The 22383-nt window shown below is 33.8% G+C and overlaps 2 long non-coding RNA genes across 3 annotated transcripts in view; both read right to left on the reverse strand.

The window, feature by feature from the left end:
• Window positions 1–22383, reverse strand: part of LOC141549964 (uncharacterized) — a 59422-nt gene that overhangs the window by 13729 nt on the left and 23310 nt on the right. The window lies entirely within an intron of this gene.
• Window positions 11770–22303, reverse strand: LOC141549965 (uncharacterized). The gene is made up of 2 exons (XR_012484470.1): window positions 20489–22303; window positions 11770–13875 (listed from the first exon to the last, which is right to left on the reverse strand). It is a non-coding gene; the product is annotated as an uncharacterized LOC141549965 (long non-coding RNA).

Consider the following 22383-nt stretch of genomic DNA (forward strand, 5'->3'; position numbering starts at 1 on the left):
AAGTATTGAGTGTTGAAGGCCAGATTTAAACTCAGGTCCTCCTGACTTCAGTGCTGCTGCTCTATCTACTGAACATCTAACTGCCCCTTATCTACACTCTTTTAAAGAATTTCCTCCTTATCATTTTCTCTAACCCTCTTCTTCTTTATCTTACCCATCCCTCTAAGAGTCCCTTCTTTATCCTTTTTTCCTATCCTTCTAAATCTTAATATAAATACTGTTAAATGTCTTCGCATTACTCAGTCCCCTACCCCTCTTATATTTTCATAATTTTAGAAGAATTTTATACTCTTCTAGATGTCTATGTTGTTGTCTCTTTAATACAGATCCAATGAGAATAACATTCCAACTCTACCAACTCTCCACCTCCTTATCACTTTTTCCTTTCATACTTTATTTGTATGAGAAAATCGGTCCCTTTTAAAAACATTGTTTTTCTATCCAATTTATTTTAGAAACACTTATACTAGCCTCTACCTTTCTTTCAAATTACTCTTGTTATGATGACAGGTTTAAAATATCGTTAATAGTTTCAACTATTAAAATAAAACTGTTTGACCTTGTTACGTGCCTTATAATTGATCTTTGTTGCTTTTCCCATATTTCTTTTGGATCTTATATTCTGAGTTTTCCATTGAGTTCTATTTATTTTTCACAATCACCTGAAAGACATTCAATTCATTAAATATCCATTTTATTTCATTCTGGATAATATTTAACTTTGCTAGGTAAGGGGGGTTTTTTTGTTTGTTTGTTTTTTGGTCAAAACTTATGCTCTCTTTGAAATTTAATGTTGCAAGATCTATGCTCTTTTAATATAGAAATTGCTAGGTTTTGTGTAACCCTGTTTATAGCTCTGCAATATTTATTTTTTTTTCTTGTTACTTTTTCTCCTTAACCTGGGGGTTTTCAACCATGACTATAACATTCCTGTAAGTTTTCATCCTCATATCTCATTCCAGTGATGATAAGCAGATTTTTCCTATTTCTACTTTACCCTCTCATTCTAGAATTTCAGGGCAATTTTTTTAACCTTTCTTGTAATATTGTATCTAGATTCTTTTTTATCTTAACTTTCAAGTAATCCAAGAATTATTTTATTGTCTCTTTATTGTTTTCTCTATTTGTTTTTCTATTGAGATACTTCACATTCTTTTCCATTTTTTTATTCTTTTGATTTTTGGTACATATTTTTGATTTCATAAAATCATTAACTTCCACTTGCTCAATTCTAGTTTTCAAAGACTTCTTAACTTCTTTAGGATTTTATAATTCTTCTTCCAATTCATTGACTTTTACATTTTTTTTCCTGAATTGTTCTTTTTCCCTCTAATTTTCGCTCCATTTCTTTTATTTGACTTTTAAAATTCTTTTCATGTTTTTCAAAGAACTCTTTTTGGGCTTCATGTTGCTCTTTGTAGTAAGAGTGTTTTATTTCTTTATTTTTTTTTTACTTCAGTGTTTCCTCTAAATAAGAACTCAGATCTTCTCTTACCGCATAGTATCTATCTGTGGTTGGATTCTTTCTTCTTTGCTTACTTATTTTTTATTTTCATTTTGTTTTCATTTTAGTTTTAGCAGCTCAGTTTTAGCAGCTCAGATTTTAGTCCTGAATTGTGGATGCTTCTGGCTCCAGGCTTTCTTATTATTATTTTCTGAATTCTAATTCAGTCCCTCTTCTTCTTTCCTAAACCAAAGCAAGGGTCCTGGATCACACAAGCTCCAAAACACTTTTTCCCTGCAGTGCTACACTCACTGCATGTGAGCTCATGCCTGCTTACACACAGACACAGAGCAGTAGCCTACAATCCCCACCCTGTTGATGAGATGAAAGTTCTTGAGATCTAAACCGCTTCCCTGACCCAACTGCCCCCAAAACTTATTGTTTGCTGGTTCAAAAGAGTAAGCCTGAAGGTGTTTATGCTTTATTCTTGGGAAAATCTCAGTCCCTGGAGATCATGTCCTCCCTGAAGTTTTCTCTAGTTGTTTTAGGACAATTACTGTATCCTACTTTTTTGTTTGTTTGTTTGTTTGTTTTGTTTATTTTTAATCACTCTAGTTTGGCTTTTTTTTTTTTAGGCAATCTTCTCTCTGTCAGTACATCAAATTTGGATAGCCTGGAATTTTTTGACCTACTCTATCACCTTCCTAGAATTCCCTTGACCAATACTCTTATTCTCACTAACTTCCTCAATTAGGTAGCTAGGAACAAATCATCTCCAGTTTTTTTTTTTTATCACTGACTAATCCTTTTATCCCCATCATCCTTAATCCTAAAAATATCACCAAAATCTCAATCTACTTCTTTCTATAATTTCCTATGCCCTCAGAATTCTTGTTCTACAATAAACAAAATCTAAAATGTACGTGCTTCTTCTCACAACTGGTTTTCTAAGAAAAGATTGCATTGTTGGTCATTCTTTATTCACATGTCTGATACACTTATCCAAGAGAAAGGAATGATTTTTGCTATTTCCACTTCCAAATTTTCCTTTTGACATCATCAATGATCACTCCTTCTAGAAGCTTATTGGATTAAAAATGTCTTCCTTATTTAAATCACAGTGGATAGTATAACCAATGTGGAGTTAAACAGATGGCTCACTATGTTGCTAACCTTTCCATTCCTCCTTTATGTTAGAGGATTTTAATGACCATGTTAAATCTCCTTCAAATTCTAGTCTTCTAAGTCCTCAGTCTCCTTAAAAGTGATAAAGTTTTCAATTTGAAAATTATCAAGTGCTCATGGGTAGGCCGAGATAATGTAATAAAAATGAAAATACTACTTAAATTTATCTATTTATTTAGCACTATAGTAATGAAACTCCCAAGAAATTATTTTACAGTGCTAGAAAAAACAATAACAAAGTTTACCTTGAAGAACAAAGGTCAAGAATTTCAAGGGAAATAGTGAAAAAAAATGCCAATGAAGATGGCCTAGCTGTGCCAGACCTAAAACTGTATTATAAAGCAGTGGTCAAAACCATTTGGAACTGGCTAAGAAATAAGAGGAGTAGATCAGTGAAATAGGTTAGGTTCACAACACACAATAGTCAATCACTATAGTAATCTAATGTTTGATAAACTCAAAGACTCCAGCTTTTGGGATAATAATTCACTATTTGATAAAAATTGCAGAGAAATTTGGAAATTAGTATGACAGAAACTATGCACTGATCCACAACTAAGACCATATACCAAAACCAATACAGACAAGATTAGAAGGGAAGCAATAAATTGGGAAAAAAAATTTATATTCAAGGATTCTGATAAAGGCCTCATTTCTAAAATATATAGAGAATTGACTCAAATTTGTCAATTTGTTTGTCAAGACATTTGTTTGTCAAAAATTCAAGCCATTTTCCATTTGATAAATGGACAAAGTATATGAACAATTTTCAGATGAAGAAATTGAAATCATTTCTAATCCTATAAAAAAGTATTCTAAATTACTATTGATTAAAGAAATACAAATTCAGACAATTAAGTACTACCACTACACCTCTCAGATTGGCTAAGATGACAGGAAAAGATAATGATAAATGTTGGAGGGGATGTGGGAAAACTCGGAGACTGATACATTGTTGGTGGAACTGTGAACTAATACAACCATTCTAGAGAGCAATTTGGAACTATACTCACAGGGCTATTAAATTGTGCATACCCTTTGATCCAGCAGTGTCTCTACTGGGCCTGTATTCCAAAGAGATCATAAAGGAGGGAAAAGGAACCACCTGTGCAAAAATGTTTGTAGCCACCCTTTTTGTAGGGCAAAGAACTGGAAACTAAGTGGATGCCCATCAGTTGGAGAATGGTTGAATAAGTTGTCGCATATGAATGCTATGGAATATTATTGTTCTGTAAGAAATGACCAGCAGGGTGATTTCAGAGAGGCTTGGAGAAACTTACATAAACTGATAAGTGAAGTGGAAAGAACCAGGGGATCATTATACACAGCAACAGCAAGATTTCAGAAGGATCAATTCTGATGGGCATGCCTCTTTTCAATAATTGATGATTTAGGCCAATTCCAATGATCTTGTGATGAAGAGAGCCCTCTATACCCAGAGAGAGAACTCTGGGAACTGAGGGTAGATCACAACATAGTATTTTCACTCTTTTTGTTGTTTTCTTGCATTGTATTTCCTTTCTCATTTTTTCCCCTTTTGATCTGATTTTTCTTATGCAGCATGACGAATGTGGAAATAAATTTAGAAGAATTGCACATGTTTAATCTATATTGGATTACTTGCTGTCTAGAGGAGGCGGGAAAGAGGAAGGGAGGGAGAAAAATTTTGAGCAAAGGTTTTGCAAGGGTGAATGTTGAAATTTTTTTCATGTATTTTGACAAATAATCTATTATATAAAAAAGAATAATAAGGCTTATTCCTTCACTCCACCTTAGCTGCAATAAGGATTGGTAAACTAAGGATATCACTCTTACCTCTAGATTCATTTCCTTAATCTAATATTCTGACATTCTTCTCTAATCGTAAATCTCTGACTTCATCCCCTAAACTTTTTCTTTAATTCCATCCAAACCTCCAATTCCTCCAACTTTCAGCATTTTCCCCTGCTCTCATTTTACTGTCCTCTTACAAATAAACTTACTTAAATTGGTTAATAGTTAACTAATTCGATTCCATACTGTCAGCAACTCTCAAATCCCTTATCTTTTCCCTCATTACTGCTCATTCCTTGCCAAAAGCTAATCCTGAATTACTTCCACTCATGCCCACATATTGCTCCAAAGTCGTATTTTCTTTTTCTTCCACTCACAATCTTACTTCTAACTTCACTCAACTTAAGCTTCTGTCTCCTAAATTAGCAGTGATTTTAAAACTTCCAAATTACATATTGTTTTCTTCATTCTCATCCATTTTGACTTTTCTGCTCTTTTTGACACTGTTTATTGCCATATCTTCTAGATACCTATGTCTCTTTGGGTATGGGCAATAACATGCTCTCCTGGTTCTATTCTTGTTTGACCACCCTTTCTCAATCACTTGTCTTGGTTTATCATCCTTTTCATTACCTCCAATTCTAGGTGTTCCCCAAAAATCTATTCTGGAGTCTCTCTTTTTTTCTTTTTCTTTATTTATATTTCCTCATCAGTTGCTATGAATTAAATCATTATCTCCATGGGAGAAATTCAGTCCCATATTACCTTTTCTTTGTTATTCCATTATTTTGCTAACTGATTTCTTTGTTTCATCTCATTTTATTCCAGTCTATCCTTTATAAAGATAATAAGGTGTCACATGTCACTTGCCAGCTTATTAAACACAGAAGTTCCCTATTGCTTCTAGAATAAAATATTTACTCCTCTATTCAGTTTTTAAAGTCCTTTTCGACCTGGCCCAATTTGTCTTTCCATATTGTTGTACATTATTTACACTAGTACACTCTGGCCAATTCATTCAATTTTCTGTCTTTTTATTACTTACACATGACTCTCCATTTCCTCATTATAGGGATTTTGTTTTTCTCTAGTATTGTTTTTCCTTTTTCTTATGATTCTTTCTGAGAAAGGTGAAGTAGCTAAAAAATTTCCAAGCTCTCCAGATTCCCCAAAAAACAAAACAAAATTACACTTCAGTATTAATATAGAGAATGAAAAACAAATAAGATGGGGCAGAGCAGTGGTCCTCCAAGGAAACCCTGCCAAAAAACAATAAATACCCCAAGATGGAGGTTTAACCAATGTAAAATGTAAACATTTCCAGCTTGGCTCTGCAGAAATAGCAAATGGGAATCCCTAGAGCTAACTAGGTTTGAAAGTAGCCTCAGGTTGACCTACAGGGATTTTCACCTCCCAGAAAGGGTCTGCATATGGAAAGACTAAGAGAACCTCTCCAGAAAAGTTATTCTGCTGAGACAGGACCATGGACAGGAAGGAATTTTCATAGCCCATTAGTACAGAAGCAGTGGGGCAAGAATACTTTTAGGAGGGTGATGTTCTTGAGTTCCAGGCCAGTGGCAATAACTAAAAAGAAGCCAGAGGCCTCATCCTCACAACTCCAGGACTATATAAACAGGCAAAGGAGAGAGAACCCAACTAGAGAAACTTGCTATGGAAATGGATAAGACTGAGGTTTATCTTCACAGGAGGCCATTGAAATAAAACAATGTCTCCTACCTCAAAGAATTCTATTAAATGGCTACCTGCCCAGAAAGAATTTATAGAAGAACTAAAAAAAGATTTTAAAAATCAAATCAGATTAAAGAAAAACTTAAAAAAGATATTAGGTGAACCAAACAATAAAAACAAGATTATATACATATACATACATACATGTATATATATATATATATATATATGTGTGTGTGTGTGTATGTGTGTATGTATGTATACATGTGAGTATGTGTATAGATATATGTATGTGGATGTGGTGTGCTCATGTATGTATGTATATATGTTTGTGCATGTATGCATGTATATAAATCTGTATAGATAAATATATCCTTGCTTCACTATAACCTGCTTGGAAGACCTGGGGAGGAGAGGTGGTGAAAAGGGAAGAAAAGAATAAAGTAAAAAGTACACAGAAAAGAACAAAGAATAACCTATAAGGAAACAAAGAAAAGATAGATTGTCAAGAAAATAATGTCTTCTATTATAGATTTCTGGAACTGAAAATTTGCTGTTATATATTTTAAATCCTCCCTGATGTTCTGCTAGGCATATTACAATTACTTTGATTCTTCTTTCACTACATGACTATTGTGAAAATATGTTTATTATGATTGTCCATGTATAACCTATATTAAATTGTTTACTGCCTTTGAAAGGGGAAGAGGAAAAGGAAAGGGAGAGAAAAAATAGAAATCAAAATCTTATCAAATTAAAGGTTGAAAACAGGATTTAAATATAATTTGAAAAATTTAATACTATTAAGTGGAAAAAATGTTAATTGTTCATTTGTTTAACAAATGAAAAAATGGGATAAGTGATATAATTTTCATTATCCCCACAGGCATCTGGAAAACTGAGATTAACCATGGAAAAAATTGTTTTGTGTTTTTAATTTTAAAAAAAATGCAACATGCTTCTATTCATCTACCCAAATCCTAGTATACTTATTTATAAGACTAGGGGATTGGATTACATGATCCCTTTCAACTGTCAAACTCTGAAAATGATTCTATGTATCTCACAAATGTTAATAGAAATCACACTATACAATGACATGCTTATTCCCAGTAGCCATGTCCGCTGGTTTCTGATAGCTCATGTTGGTTGACTGAGCTAAGGAGATTTCTGACCCATATGTTTCCAGCCTGCTTTTTGTATTTCAGTTTTCTGGCAACTATGGACAATAGCACCTCCAGTGAGAGTGTTTGCTGGATCATCATGAAAGCAAGTAGGAAGAAAGGCATGTTCTTACCTGCACCAGCAGACATTCACCTCTCAGAGTCTGACAAAAAAGCAAAATATGGCTTTGAAAAAGCAAATTGTATGAGGAACTGGGCTGCAAGCTTGGTTTAAGTGTGTCTTCCTTTGGTTAATTAATATCACATATGAGAGATTTGAAGCCACATATGAGAGATTTGAAGGTCAGTTTTCACAGAAGGCCTCAATCAGCTTTTGTTCCACCCCTTCTGAGAAGAGTGCCTCCTATTTTGCGCTGGAAATGATGCCCTTTATTTTTTTTTCTGATTACACAATCCACAAAGAGATGGGCTGGTTTTAGAACCAGAAAGTGCAGCTTTAAGCCAAGCCCTGCCTCTAATATCCACTGCCTTTTTTATCCCCAAGCCAAGTTACTTCTTGGTTCTCAAGGAAAATTTAAGATTCTAAATTTTAAACAATGTGCTGATACACATTGGTTGAGGGAGTTTCCTCATCTGAGAATTCCTTTACAAGTGAAATCACAAGTCTGGTACCACACTTAAGGAAATCAACAGGAACCCACAAACTCCCTCCTTCCCAGATTTCAATAAAACTGGATGTTTCTGTTGCCTGACAATTTCTTTCCTCTAAGAATGAGTTTGCTGTCTTGTAACTTTTATTGAATTGAAAGAAACAGATTCCCCTGAAGGTACAGTATTAGGATATACAAAACCATCCAAAATTGTTACTCACGTTTGGTGGAAAGGAGGGAGACTATTCATTTTCTAAAGTTTAAAACATGAACTCTTTCTCTCAGTATCAGGAAATTTTCCACAGCCTTGGTTTGTCTAGTTCTGCTCCTATTAGCATTTTGTGGGTTGGACAAAGACCATAGGCTGAGGAAATGGGCATCAAGATAATATCTTGTTCATTCTTAATCCACCCTTACTCCTTTTTTCTTTCCTTCTTCACTATAAATATATAAGATGAAACCACTGAAAATTATCATTAAAATTCTAGAAGAGGATTCCCTTAGAGAGGGGTAAGTAAGCAATGAGAAGTGCACTAATATCTAATGAAAAGATTGTATCATTCATCCATCCATCCCTTTCAAAAATTTATTAAGCACTGACTATTTCTTTTTTAAATTTTTTATTAAAGCTTTTTTTATTTACAAAGCAAATGCATGAGTAATTTTTTCCAACCTTGATCCTTGGAAAACCTTTTCTTCGAAATTTTTCCCTCCTTCCCCCCCACCCCGTTCCCTACCTGGCAGGTAGGCCAATACATGTTAAATATGTTGAAATACATGTTAGATCCAATATATGTAAACATTTATATAGTTGTCTTGTTGTACAAGAAAAAATCAGATCAAGAAGGAAGAAAAAGAAAAACTGAGAAAGAAAACACAATGCAAACAAATAACAACAGAGAGAGAATGTTATGTTGTATTCCACTCTCAGTTTCCATGGTTCTCTCTCTGGGTGCAGATGTCTCTCTTCATCACTGCACCAGTGGAACTGGTTTGAATCATCTCATTGTTGAAGAGAACCACATCCATCAGAATTGATCATTATATAGTCTTCTTATTGCCATGTACAATGATCTCCTGGTTCTGCTCATTTCACTCAGCATCAATTCGTGTAAGTCTCTCCAGGCCTCTCTGAAATCATCTTGCTGGTCCTTTCTTATAGAACAATAATATTCCATAACATTCATATACCACGATTTATTCAGCAATTCTCCAATTGATGGGCATCTACTCAGTTTCCAGTTTCTAGCCACTGCAGAAAGGACTGCCACAAACATTTTTTGCACATGTGGGTTCCTTTCCCTCCTTTATGATATCTTTGGGATATAGGCTCACTAGAAACACTGCTGGATCAAAGGGTATGCACAGTTTGATAACGGTTTGAGCATAGTTCCAAATTGCTCTCCATAATAGTTGGATCTGTTCACAACTCCACCAAGAATGCATCAATGTCCCAGTTTTCCCCCATCCCCTCCAACATCCCCTCCCCTTTTCCTGTCATTTTAGCCACTCTGAGAAGTGTGTAGCAGTACCTCAGAGTTGTCTTAATTTGCATTTCTCTGATCAATAATGATTTGGAAAACCTTTTCATGTGGCTACAAATAGTTTCAATTTCTTTATCTGAAAAGTGTCTGTTCATATCCTTTGATCATTTATCAATACTCAATTCTCTATATATTTTGGAAATGAAGTCTTTATCAGTTCTTTTGGATGTAAAAATGTTTTCCCATTTTACTGCTTCCCCTCTAATTTTGTCTTTGCATTAGTTTTGTTTGTACATAAACTTTTTAACTTAATATAATCAAAATGATCTGTTTTGTGATCAATAATGATCTCTAGTTCTTCTTTGGTCACAAATTCCTTTCCCTCCACAAATCTGAGAGGTAAACTATACTGTATTCTTCTAATTTGTTTATAATATCATTCTTTATGTCTAGATCATGAACCCATTTTGACCTTATCTTGGTATATGGTGTTAGGTGTGGGTCTATGCCTATTTTCTGCCATATTAGTTTCCAATTTTCCCAGCAATTTTTGTCAAGTAGTGAATTCTTATCCCAAATCCTAGATTGTTATAGTAATTGTCTATTTTGTTCTGTGAACCTAACCTATTCCACTGATCAACTAGTCTATTTTTTAGCCAGTACTATAAGTTTAATTATAGTTTTTATTTACCAGATAATATGCATGTGTAATTTTACAACATTGACAATTGCCAAACCTTTTGTTCCAATTTTCCCCTCCTTCCCCCCACCCAGATGACAGGTTGACCAATACATGTTAAATATGTCAAAATCTAAATTAAGTACAATATATGTATACTTGTCCAAACAGTTGTTTTGCTGTACAAAAAGAATAGAACTTTGAGATAGTGTACAATTAGCCTGTGAAGGAAATAAAAAATGCAGGTGGACAAAAATAGAGGGATTGGGAATTCCATGTAGCGGTTCATAGTCATATCCCAGAGTTCTTTCCTTGGGTGTAGCTGGTTCAGTTCATTAATGTGCTATTGGAACTGATTTGGTTCATCTCATTATTGAAGATGGCCACGTCCATCAGAACTGATCTTCACATAGTATTGTTGTTGAAGTATATAATGATCTCTTGAGTACCAAATGGTTTTGATGAGACCACTGCTTTCTAATATAGTTTTATATCTGGTACAGCTAGGCCACCTTCATTTGCTTTTCTCTTCATTAATTCCTTTGAAATTCTTGACCTTTTGTCCTTCCAGGTGAATTTTGTTGTTATTTTTTCTAGGTGAGTAAAATAGCTTCTTGGGAATCTGATTGATATATAGATTAGTTTTGGTAGTATTGCCATCTTTATTATATTTGCTCAATCTATCCAAGAGCACTTTGATATTTTTTTTCAATTGTTTAGATCTGACTTTATTTGTGTAGAAAGTGTTTTGTAGCTTAAGCATTGACTATTTCTAAGGCAATGTGCTTGCTATTGAGGAGATAAAAAGATGTATAAGACAAGGTTTCTGCATCCCAGAAATCTAGAGTGTGACTGAGAAGGTATAGAATAATAAATATAATGCTGTAAGGTCTCCAAAGTGCTTTGAAGACATTATTCATTTTATTCTCACAAAGTTAATCAGGAGAGATAACTTAAAATTATTTGTCTACCCAAAATTCATAATCAAAAAAAGAGCCTGGACATCATCTTTCAAAAAATCATCAAGGAAAACTGTCTTAATATTCTAGAACCAGAAGGTAAAATATTAATTGAAAGAATCTACTAATTACCTCCAGAAAGATCCCAAAACAAAAACTCCCCATAACATTATAGACAAATTCCAGAATTCCCACGTACAGATGAAAATATTGCACACACCCAGAAATCAACAATTCAAGTACAGTGGAACCATGGTCAGGATAATAGCTTCTACATTAAAGGACTAGAGTGCTTGGAATATCATCTTCCAGAGAGCAATACAGCTAGAATTACAAACAAATTCAATGAGAAATTCAATGATTTGTGATGTATTAAATATGTTAAAATATATGTTAAATCCAATACACACACACACACACACACACACACACACACACACACACAAAGTTATAGTTATCTTGCTGCACAAGAAAAATAGGATCAAGAAGGAAAAAAACTGAGAAAGAAAACAAAATGGAAGCAAACAACAACAGGAAGAATGAAAATGTTATGTTGTGATCCACACTTAGTTCCCACAGTTCTCTCTCTCTGGATGTAGATGGCTCTCTTCATCACTGAAGATTACAAATTAAGTATCTGGTAGATACTGGTGATCTCAATGATGGACCATGATATTATTCTTGTGTTCAAAAGGCTTATACTCTCAAGTATGTAACATAATGTTTGTATAGATATAATACAAGGTGTGTTAAGACAAGGACTAGGATAAAGTAAAATAGAATGTTAGACAAAAAAATATTTATTGTCTTCACTCTAGAGGCAAGTGTCATGGTTGTAAAACTTATTTTCTCCTGGCCAAGATGCAGGGAATGATTTAACCTTCATCAAAGAAGTGAATATTTTGATCAGTCACAATAAAATTAAATTATTATGTGAATTTGCTTACATATTATTTCATTGCATAATATTATAGAGAGTATTCCAAAAATATAATTGTAATTTTAGGCATTAAACTTTCAGCACTTTATGGACTACATAATATATGTAATAAATAATGAGCATTAAAAATATACACAGAAATATTTTAAGGAATCAATTAAACATAGAATGAAAAATATTTTGAAGTTATTTGACTTTATTATATTTATTAATGGTATATTGATTTTGATTTACTAACAGTTAGAGTTACATGTAATATTAATGGTTACATTTACATGATTTCACAGATGGTATGTTTTTGCTCTCACTAAAGTATGATCCACATACTTAAATGTACTTCATTACTTTTTTAAAAGTCTTATAAAACACTTTGTGAGAGATTAAAATAAACATAAAACAAGGTAATTTGCATATAATACATATTTGCATAAAATAAGGAGAAAAGAACCTCTAAAATTGTTGTAATAGGATTTGAACAGAAACAGATGTAACATTCAGTTGTGATCGTCAGAAAGACTTCATGGGGGTGTGACACAGAAGCTGTTTCTTGAAAGGAGTAAAGTTTTTTCCATATTTTCAATAAGTTTTTCCAGTGATCAGTTCTACTAGTTGAGTTTACATGAAGTTTGCAGTTACTAGGATTCACTCAGAATCTTAACATAATTATCAATCACCATTACATTTTCCAAAGGGAAATTTTTTCTAAGTTCTTCAAAAATCTTGGGTAGATATTTCACAATGCCTTGCTTTGCCAAGTGGATCTAGAATATCATGTGTTTATCACAATTTGAAAGTGGTCCATTGACCTCACTGTTTCAGAAAATATTTTGGGAAAGAGCATCTCCACAATATCTCCTCAGAAAACCCGTGGCAAATAATTCATTGTGTACCAAATCAAGAAACTTTTATTTGTTGCTATTTCACAAAAGTAAAGTTTTCTATTTGTGCTTTACTAAAAAGAATGTATGAATTCTTGATATCTTGGTTCCAATTCAGTTTACTCTACTTCTTTTTGGTTCATTATTAGTTTACATATGACCTGTAGGAGTTTTTTTTTTCAGACTTAAGTATCTCACCCTTTTATAAAAATAGATTTTTTCTCTTTGGATGAAACTTACTTTGTTAAGGACATTTTTTAACTTCATACTAGATTTTCACCCCAAAAGAAAACAAGGAGTAAAGATCATCAGGAAGTAGACTGTGCCATTGATAGACAGAAGCTAACACATTGTTCAAGTCAATCAGCCACAATTCTATCAGATTACTTTTGACCATTAAACATCTCCACAACAAACATCACCTCCACCAAAATCACAACAAACATCACCGCCTCCATAATCACAACAAACATCATCTCCCCCATAATCGCATCCCCCAAAAGAGTCACATCCTCCAAAGGAATCACCTCCAGTTCTTCCACAAGCATCATCACCTCCCCAGGAATTACCTCCTGTACAATTATCACTTCCTCTCCAGGAATTATCTCCTCCAAAGGCATCACCTCCTCTCAAGGTAAAAACATTTAGGCAAACATCATGTTCTCTCCAGTAATTATCTGTTCTCCCAACACCATGAGTTCCTCTTGAATTTTGCTTTCGATTAGTGTTACTTGGAGTCTTAGAACATGAAGCACAACACAATAAAAGGCAAAAAGTGAATATAATAAGACTACCAACAATTGCTATAAGAAAAATAGGACCCATGTTCTCCATGATGTAAACCTTTCCAAATTCAAAGAAGCATAAATAAAGACAGCATAGTTTTGCCCACTTCTCCAATTGGGTGCCAAAGTTTTTCTTCCTTCCTGCTGTTGCTGTTTCTCAAAGTTCTCTTAGTCACTTGTTTCTGGACATCATTGTTTGTGAACAATATATTTCCATTTCTTGCAATTTCTATTATTTCACATTCAACGATTATTGCCTTTGATGGAAAAATCTGAAAAACAAAACTTTAGAAATCATATAGAAATTAGATTTGGAGAGGAAAACCTTTATCAGAGAAATATATGTTTCTTAAGGATCTGAATTCATAAATTTCTTTGGAAGTTATTGGGGGGGTGGGCAGAGCAAAGATGGTGGAGAGTAGACATGTCTTTATCTAAGCACTTCATAGTATCCCTCAGATCAACACAAAATCAATTTTCTGAACTGGTTGTGGAGTGACAGAATCCACAAATATTTGGAGTGTTAACAAATTTCCAGAAGATACTTTGGAAGAACTTCAGAAAAGAACTGTTTCATTCAGGCAGGGTAGGAGGCAGCCAAATACAGATGCAATGAAGGGAGCCAAATCATTGCAGCATGCACAGGAGGGAATCTAAAGGGAGGCTCTTAGGCTATGCTTTCTTGGTTACAAGCCAGTAGATCAGCAAATTAGCTATGAGATATCCAAAGAAAATACAAAAGGCAAATAGTGAGCCTCTGAATCCCAGAAAAGTGAGGAACCTGGCCATGCCTACTCAGCATCAGAAATCAGTCAGTATACAGGTTTCAGGGCAACCTGAAGTGGCTACCAAACTTTTGGCCTAAAAGCAGACCTCAACTTTCAAAAAAATTAAGAAAAAAGCGAAAAGAACTCTGACCATAAATAGTTTTGACAGAGAAAGAAAAGAACAGACCTCAAACCCTGAGGTTCCTAAAGGCAAACCATTTCCAGAGGAAGCCCCAAAGAGTGATATGAATTGGTTTCCATCTCCAAGGCTCTTTTGGAAGAATTAAAAAAAATCTTAAAAGAGAGAAGAAAAATGGGGGAAGGAAATGAAACTTTGCAAGAGAGTTTGGAAAAGGAAAAAACAGAAATTACCTGGAAAAAACTGCTTAAAATAGATTTGATGAAATGGAAAAAATAACATATAATTTCATACAACATAGACATGAAAAAGAAAGCAATTCATTGAAAAACACAATTTGTGAAATGGAAAAAATGCAATGAACAAAACACGTCATTTAAAAGTTCAATTAACCAAATGCAAAAGGAGAAAAAAAAAAGCCAACTGAAGAAAATAATTCACTAAAAATTAGAATTGAACAAATGGAAGTAGATGACTTGATGAAACTTCAATAATAAGTCAAACAATACCACCTTCTACATGAAGCCTTTCCTGGTCTCCTTTAATTGGTACTCATTCTTTAATGATGTTATATGCTACTTTGCATTTATTCTCTTCACATTTATACTTGTATATACTTATAAACATAGTGATTTTCTTCCTTCTTAGAATGAAATGGTTTTTTTTGTTTTTTGTTTTTTTGTTTTTTGCGTATATGTAGAGATTTTTCACTCTTTTCCTTTGAATTCCTTTCTCCCAAGGTACCTAACAAATAATAGGCATTTAGTAATTGCTTGATTGACTGTTTAAATAATTGCCTTTATGTTTTGGAAATGTTAACTTGTTCAATGAGGTTTTGACTAAAAAAAAAAAAGAAACAAAAGAAATAATAACTACAGAGTAGTAGCTAAAAACACACAACAAAATTTTAGCCAACATTTATAGATTGGAATTCAGAGTGAATAATGGGATATGGAGAAACTATAGTTTCCCTGGATCAAACAACTTTTTGAATACTGTTTCTGATTCTGAGAACCATATTGAAAAAAGGACATAGACAAAGTTATGGAAGCAGATGAATCACAAGCCCTGAAAAAAGTATTTTTTTTCCTTTTTTACCAATAACATCTCATTTTATCTTTATAACATTCCTGATAAGGAGTTATTACTATCTTCCTTTCACAGAAGAAGAAACTGAACCAAATAAAAATTAAGTGGCTTGTCCAGGACTCACATTTATAAAGTGTCCAAAGCCATATTTGCACTAAGGTTGTCTTGACCCCAGGAAAGGGCTGAATTCTAATGCATGACTCTAGGCCCTGATTACAGGGCTACAATATCACCAACTGCCTTTTCTTGAATTGGGGTTTTGAGAATGGTAACCAGGATGATAAAGAAACTCAAGATCATGACATAGGCAGATTTATTGGAAGAACTAGGGGTATTTAGCATGAAGAAGAAAAGAATTGGAAATAAATTTTAGCTGCTTGTTTCAAATATAAATCAGGGAAGAAAAAGTGTAGTGCTTTTACTCAACTTTGTAATATAGAAGTAGAATTGCTGAGTAGTAGTAAGTAAAACAAGGTTGACTTTTGTTCAATATAAAAACATTGGACTTGAAGTGGCAAAGAAGACTAATAAGGTAATAACATAAGCAAATTAGGAGAGCAAGATATAGTTTCCCTGTCATATCTATAGAGAAGAAAAGAATTTATGACAAAACAGGAGGTAGAGAACATTATAAGATACAAAATGGATAATTTTATTTATATTATATTAAAAGTTTGCACAAAATTAACGAAATCAAAATTAGAAAAGAAGCAGTAAGTTGGGGAAAAAATTATAGCCAATGATTCTGATAAAGGCCTTATATCTCAAATATATAAAGAACTCAGTATTTGTAAGAATACAAGAATTCCCCAATTGACAAATGGTCCAGGGATAGAAAAAGGCAGTTTTCAGATGGAGAAATTAAAGCCATCTATAGCAATATGAAAAAATGCTTTAAATCACTACTGATTAAAGAAATACAAATTAAAACAACTCTTAGATAACACTTCACATCTATCAGACTGGCTAAGGTGATAGAAAAGAAAAAGGATAAATGTTGAAGAGAATATGAAACAAATGGAATACTAATATATTGTGGGTGGAATTATAAGTGGTTCCAACTATTCTGGAGAGCAATTTGGAACTATGCCCAAAAGGGCTATACCATAGCACAAATTCTTTGGTCCACCGATGCCAACTACTAGGTCTATATTCCAAAGAGATCATAAAAACATGGAACAGGACCAACATGAACAAAAATGTTTATGGCAGCTCTCTTTGTGGTGGCAAAGAATTAGAAATTGAATGCCTACCCATCAATTGGGGAATGGCTGAATAAGTTATGGTACATGAATGTAATGGAAAATTATTGTTCTATAAGAAACGACCAGCAGGTAGATCTAAGAAAAATCTGAAAAGACTCACATGAACTGATGCTGAATGAAGTGAGCAGAACCAGAAAATCATTGTATACAAAAGCACCTGTTTGAGGATTAACTTTGTTAGACTTGGCCTTTCTCAGAAATACAATGATCTAAGACAATTCCAAAAAGAAATTAGGATGAAAAATGTTATTTATATGCTGATTGGAGCATACTATTTTCACTTTTGCTGTTGTTGTTTTATCTTTCCAGTGTTTTTCCCCCTTTGTTATAATTCTTTGTTGGGAAAAAAAGTGAAGTAGTTTTTAAAAATTCCAAGTTCCCCAGATTTCTCCCAGAAACAAAACAAAAGTACACACTTTAGGACTAACATAAAAGAGTGGAAAAAAAAAAACAAATCAGACTTGAGGCAAACCAGCTGACCTCCCGGGACAACCTGAGAAGACCCCAAGAAATACTTCAGGATAGAGATTTGAACGGTGTGAAATGTAAATATCCCCAGCTTAACTGCACAGAAATAACAAGTGGGAATCCTTAGAGCTAGCTGGGTTTGGAAGTAGCCTCAGCTTGAACCACAGGAATTTTCATCTCCAAGAAATAATGGAGACTAGAGGTCTGGGTCTGGAAAGACTGAGGAAACCTCTAGTAGTAAGGAACACAGGCCCAGCTGTGCTGCTGAGACAAAGCCCTGGGCAAAAAAAACCTGCACAGCAGATTAGTGCAAAAGCAGTAGGGCAGGGAAGCTCCTGGCTACAGGCACTTAGAGGAAGATGGAGTTCTGGTTTGGGGTTCCAGGCCAGTGGCAATAACTGAAACTAGAGGCCCTATCCCCCACATCAAAACTAAAGGTGCTTACACTAATAAGTTCTCATTAAAAAATTATTAGGCAAAGGAGAAAAAACTCAACCAGAGAAACAAACTGTGGAAATAGGTATGATGGGTTCATATTCATGGAAGGACATTGAAGTAAAACAACTTCTCCTACCCCAAAGAGTAGCATTAAATGTCTACTCTTGCCTCGAATGAATTAGTAGAACTCAAAATAATATTTCAATAATCAAAAGAGAGAGATTAAAGATAATCTTGAAAAATAAATAAGTGAATAAATGGATAAGATAACCCATCCAAGAAAAAACGAGATCTGGAGAATAGACCAAGAGAAGAAAACATAAAAATAAATTATCTGAAAGCTGTGAACAAAAAAAAAAAGGAACCTGATAATCTGACACAATAAAATAAGAAATAATCAAAGAAAGTTGTCCTGAAGTGATCCAACAAGAGGAAAAAGTACAAATAGAAAAAAAAATTGCCAGTCTCCAACTTAAAGAGAACCTATATGGAAAACACATAGGAATATTTTTGAAATTCCCAGATCAAAGAGAAAAATTTACAAGGAAAAACAAAAATTTAAATATGCTGGAGCTACAATAGAATTGTACAGGATTTATCACCAGTCACAATAAAAGACCACAGTACTGGAATAATATATATAGACAATTAAAGGAACTAGGCCCATGACACAAAATACTATATCCAGCAAAATTAAGTCTAATATTAAGTTTTTTAAATGGAAATTCAATTAACTTTGAGATTTTCAGGATTTTGTCTCAAACAAAACTGAACTCAATAGAAAATTTAACATATAAAAGTCAACAATAAAGATTAATTTCAAGGGTTTCTATAAGGACAATCTCCTTGTGTTTTATATATGGAAAAGTCAACCATATATCTAAGATTGATATTAATAATTGGGTAATCTAAATGAAAGATTGAGACAGAGAAAAGCATGACCCTATAAAGTAAAACTCTCTAGGAAAAGATTAAATAGTAATTATGCTATATAAATGGGGTGCAGAGGCATTAAGCGGGGAAGGAGAGCTTGTAGCTTTGAAAAACACTTAAATGGGGAATGGATTAAAAGGGAACTAGATGTATGTATATATGTATGTATGCATGCATGTATTTACCAAGAAACCTATAGTACTTTCCAAAATCTATAAAGAAATAATGGAAAGAAGATAGAACAAGATGGGATATAGAAGAGTGTGTAGCTTTATGGCAGTGTGTCAAGGTGCGTAGATTAAAGGGAAAGAGATAGAGAGGGAGGGAAAAGATAAGGGGAAGAAGACAAGGTAGAGATCCATAGGTGAGGGGAGGTTAAGAACAAGGAATATTAAAGAGTAGAGCTAAATTAGAAAAGTTAGTAGGGTAGGAAATAAGAGATACGTACAAACATAATAACAATCATCAGGAGTAGAATTCACTAGAAAAAGAAAAGTAGGTCTAGTAAATATTGATCTCAGACAAAGTCTAAAGTAAAAATTCAATCAAGAGAGAAATCACCATTATATATCAGTCATTATTTTAAATACATGCCTATGTATGTGTATGTATATATATTCACATATGTGTGTGTTTGTATTATGCATACATATATAAATATCGGTATAGATTTATGTATGTGTGTGCAGGTGTGTATGTGTATACTTGTATATTTGTGTATGTACAAATGTTTAGATAATTATATCCCTGCTTAACTGCTTGGTGGAGCTGGGGCAGAATAGTAAAAAGGGAAGAAAAGAATAAAGTAAAAATTACCCAGAAGAGAACAAAAATATTCTAAAAAGAAGGGAAGAAAAAATAGATTGTCATGAATATAATGTCTCTTATTATTATATAAAATTTCTGTAAATGGAGATTTGTTTATGGTAACAAATTTCAAATCCCCCTTGATGTTCTGGCAGGCATATCACAATTGTTTTGATTCTTCTTTTACAATATAACTAAAGTGGAAATATGGTTGTTATAATTGTACAAGGGACAGAGGGAGGGAGAAAAAAATAGAAATCAAAATCTTATCAAAGTAAATGTTGAAAACAATGTTTAAATGCAATTTGAAAAAGCTAAATACTATTAAGTAGGAAAATTTAATCATTTGTTAAACATAAAAAATATCATAAGTACAAGTTTCATTGTCCTCATGGGTATTTGGAAAGATGAGCTTAACCAAGAGAAATTGGCTTCATACTGTTAATAAAAAAATAAAGTAACATGTCTTATATATACTTTCAGTTGGGCCACCTTGATACCAAACATAGAGGTTAAATAGCTTATGGGATTTTATTTTTTTCTAACCTAGCCTCAAGCATTTTCTCCCCTAATTTGGTTGTCATTTTACACAGATGGTAATTATTCTCACACAGTTACAGTTAAAAAAAAAAAAAAAAAACTTTTGAAAAAGAAAACATATTCTACCCAGACCCTAGTATCCTGATTTATAACACTTAGGGATTGAATTATATGATCCTTTTCAACTCTCAAATTCTGAAATTATGATCCTATATATCACACAAATGGGAATAGAAATCACTCCATGAAATGAAATGCTTATTCCCAGTAGCCATCTCTGCTGAGTTCTTTGTGCCTACTTTGTTTGACTGAGCTAAGGAGATTCTTGATCCATAGGTCTCCAGCCTACTTTTAACATTTCGATTTTCTGCCAACTATGGACAACAGCCCCTCCAGTGAGAGAGATGGCTAGATCACCATGAAAACAAGAGGGAAGCTGGATACTGTCTTACCTGCAGCAGCAGACACTCGTTCCTCAGAGTCTTGTGGAAAACAAAATATAATTTTGAAAAAGCAATGCTGGTGGATTCCCAGTAAATTAAATATTTTCCAAAAAAAGAGAAAACTAGGGTGCATCCAGTTCCAGTATGTCTTCCTTTAGCTGATAGCAGTCAGAAAACTTCAACCACATATGACAGATTTTTGAGATAGTTTTAGTAATGGGTGCTTCTGAGAAGGTGCCTCCCATTTGGGGGTGGAAATTACACCCTTTTTTTCTGATTACAAAACCCACAAAGAGAAGAGCTAGGCTTGGAGGTCCCACCTCTAACATCCTCTGGTTTTTCATCCCCAAGCAAATCTAGATCTCTAGATATTCTTTAAGACTCCAAATTTAAGACAATGTGCTGATACACACTGGGTTGGTGAAGCTTCCTCATTGGGGAATTCCTTTTACCAGTGAAACCACAGTGGTCTAGTGCTAACTTAAGGAAACCAACAGAAACCCACAGATTCCTTCTTTTCCAGATTTAAATAAAACTGCATGTTTTCGTCAGAGTTGCTGGATGACTTCTTTTTTTTCCCAGAAGAAGTATGCTGTATTCTAATTTTGGATTACACAATAATTCCCCAAAATTGTGACTCATATTTGGTGAAAAGGAGAGTGATAGTATTTATTTTTCTAGGGTTTAAAACACTTAATCTTTCTCCCAGTGTCAGTGAGTTTTCCATAGCCCTGCTTTGTCTGGTTCTGTTCTTATTAGCCCAACCTATTAGGTTGGACAAAGACAAGACAAAAGGCTAGGGGAATGGGCTTAAAAATAATATCTTGTTGATTCTTGAGTCATGCCTACTCCTTTTTTTCTTCCCTTTTTCATCATAAATGTACGATGAAACAATTTAAAATTATCCCAGAAGAGGGGGCCTTTCTTGCTGGAATAGAGAAGGAGAGGGTTAGCAATAAGAGCTGCACTAATATTTAATGAAAAACAGCCCTAAAGTCTGTATCATTCATCCCTCTATCCATTTCATTAACATTTACTATGCAGTGACTATTTGTAAGTCAATGTGGTTGCCATTGAAGAAGATAAAAAGTTGTATAAGACAAGGCCCTTATACAAGGAGTTTACAGTGTGGCAGAGAATAAAAGAAATAAATATAATTCTTTAAAGTCTCCAAAATGCTTGAAAATATTGTTCATTTTATTCTCACAACAACCATGGAATGTAGGTGTTATTATTATCTCCATTTTGCAGATGAGGAAATTGAGGCAGTTAGGGCTAAAGGATCACCAAGTTAATAATTATCTGGGGAAAGATTTCAACTCAGACCTTGCTGACTTTAAGTCCAACACTCTGACACCTGTGCCTCCTAGATCTGTGAAAAGATACTTGGTCTGTGACTTCCCAGCCCCTCTAATTCTTTCTATTTCTCTCTTAATCCTGCCATCAATGTTAGCCCTGCCTCTGATGAGGTAGCCCAGGTCATTTCTGCTGGTCCTTGGCAGTGTGAGAGGCCAGGGGAGACCAGGTAGTAAGATCACATTACACAAAATTAGCATTTTCCTCTCTGGGAGAGGATGCCATGAGTTCCAGTAATAGCAAAGGGAAGAAAGAAGCACTTTGCAGCCACTTTTCTTCCTTAACTCTCATTATGCTTCCTCTTCTAGTTAATGAATTAAGGAATGAAGAAACACATGCATAAAATATTAAAAAAGCAAACTTAAGAACTCTGGGAGATGACTATGAATCACTACATAGAATTCCCAATCCCTCTATTTTTATCCACATGCATTTTTTATTTCCTTCACAGGCTAATTGTATACTATTTCAAAGTCTGATTCTTTTTGTATAGCAAAATAATTGTATGGACATGTATACATATATTGCATTTAACTTATACTTTAACA

The sequence above is a fragment of the Sminthopsis crassicaudata genome, chromosome 1 (assembly GCF_048593235.1).
Source record: "Sminthopsis crassicaudata isolate SCR6 chromosome 1, ASM4859323v1, whole genome shotgun sequence".
NCBI lineage: Eukaryota > Metazoa > Chordata > Mammalia > Dasyuromorphia > Dasyuridae > Sminthopsis > Sminthopsis crassicaudata.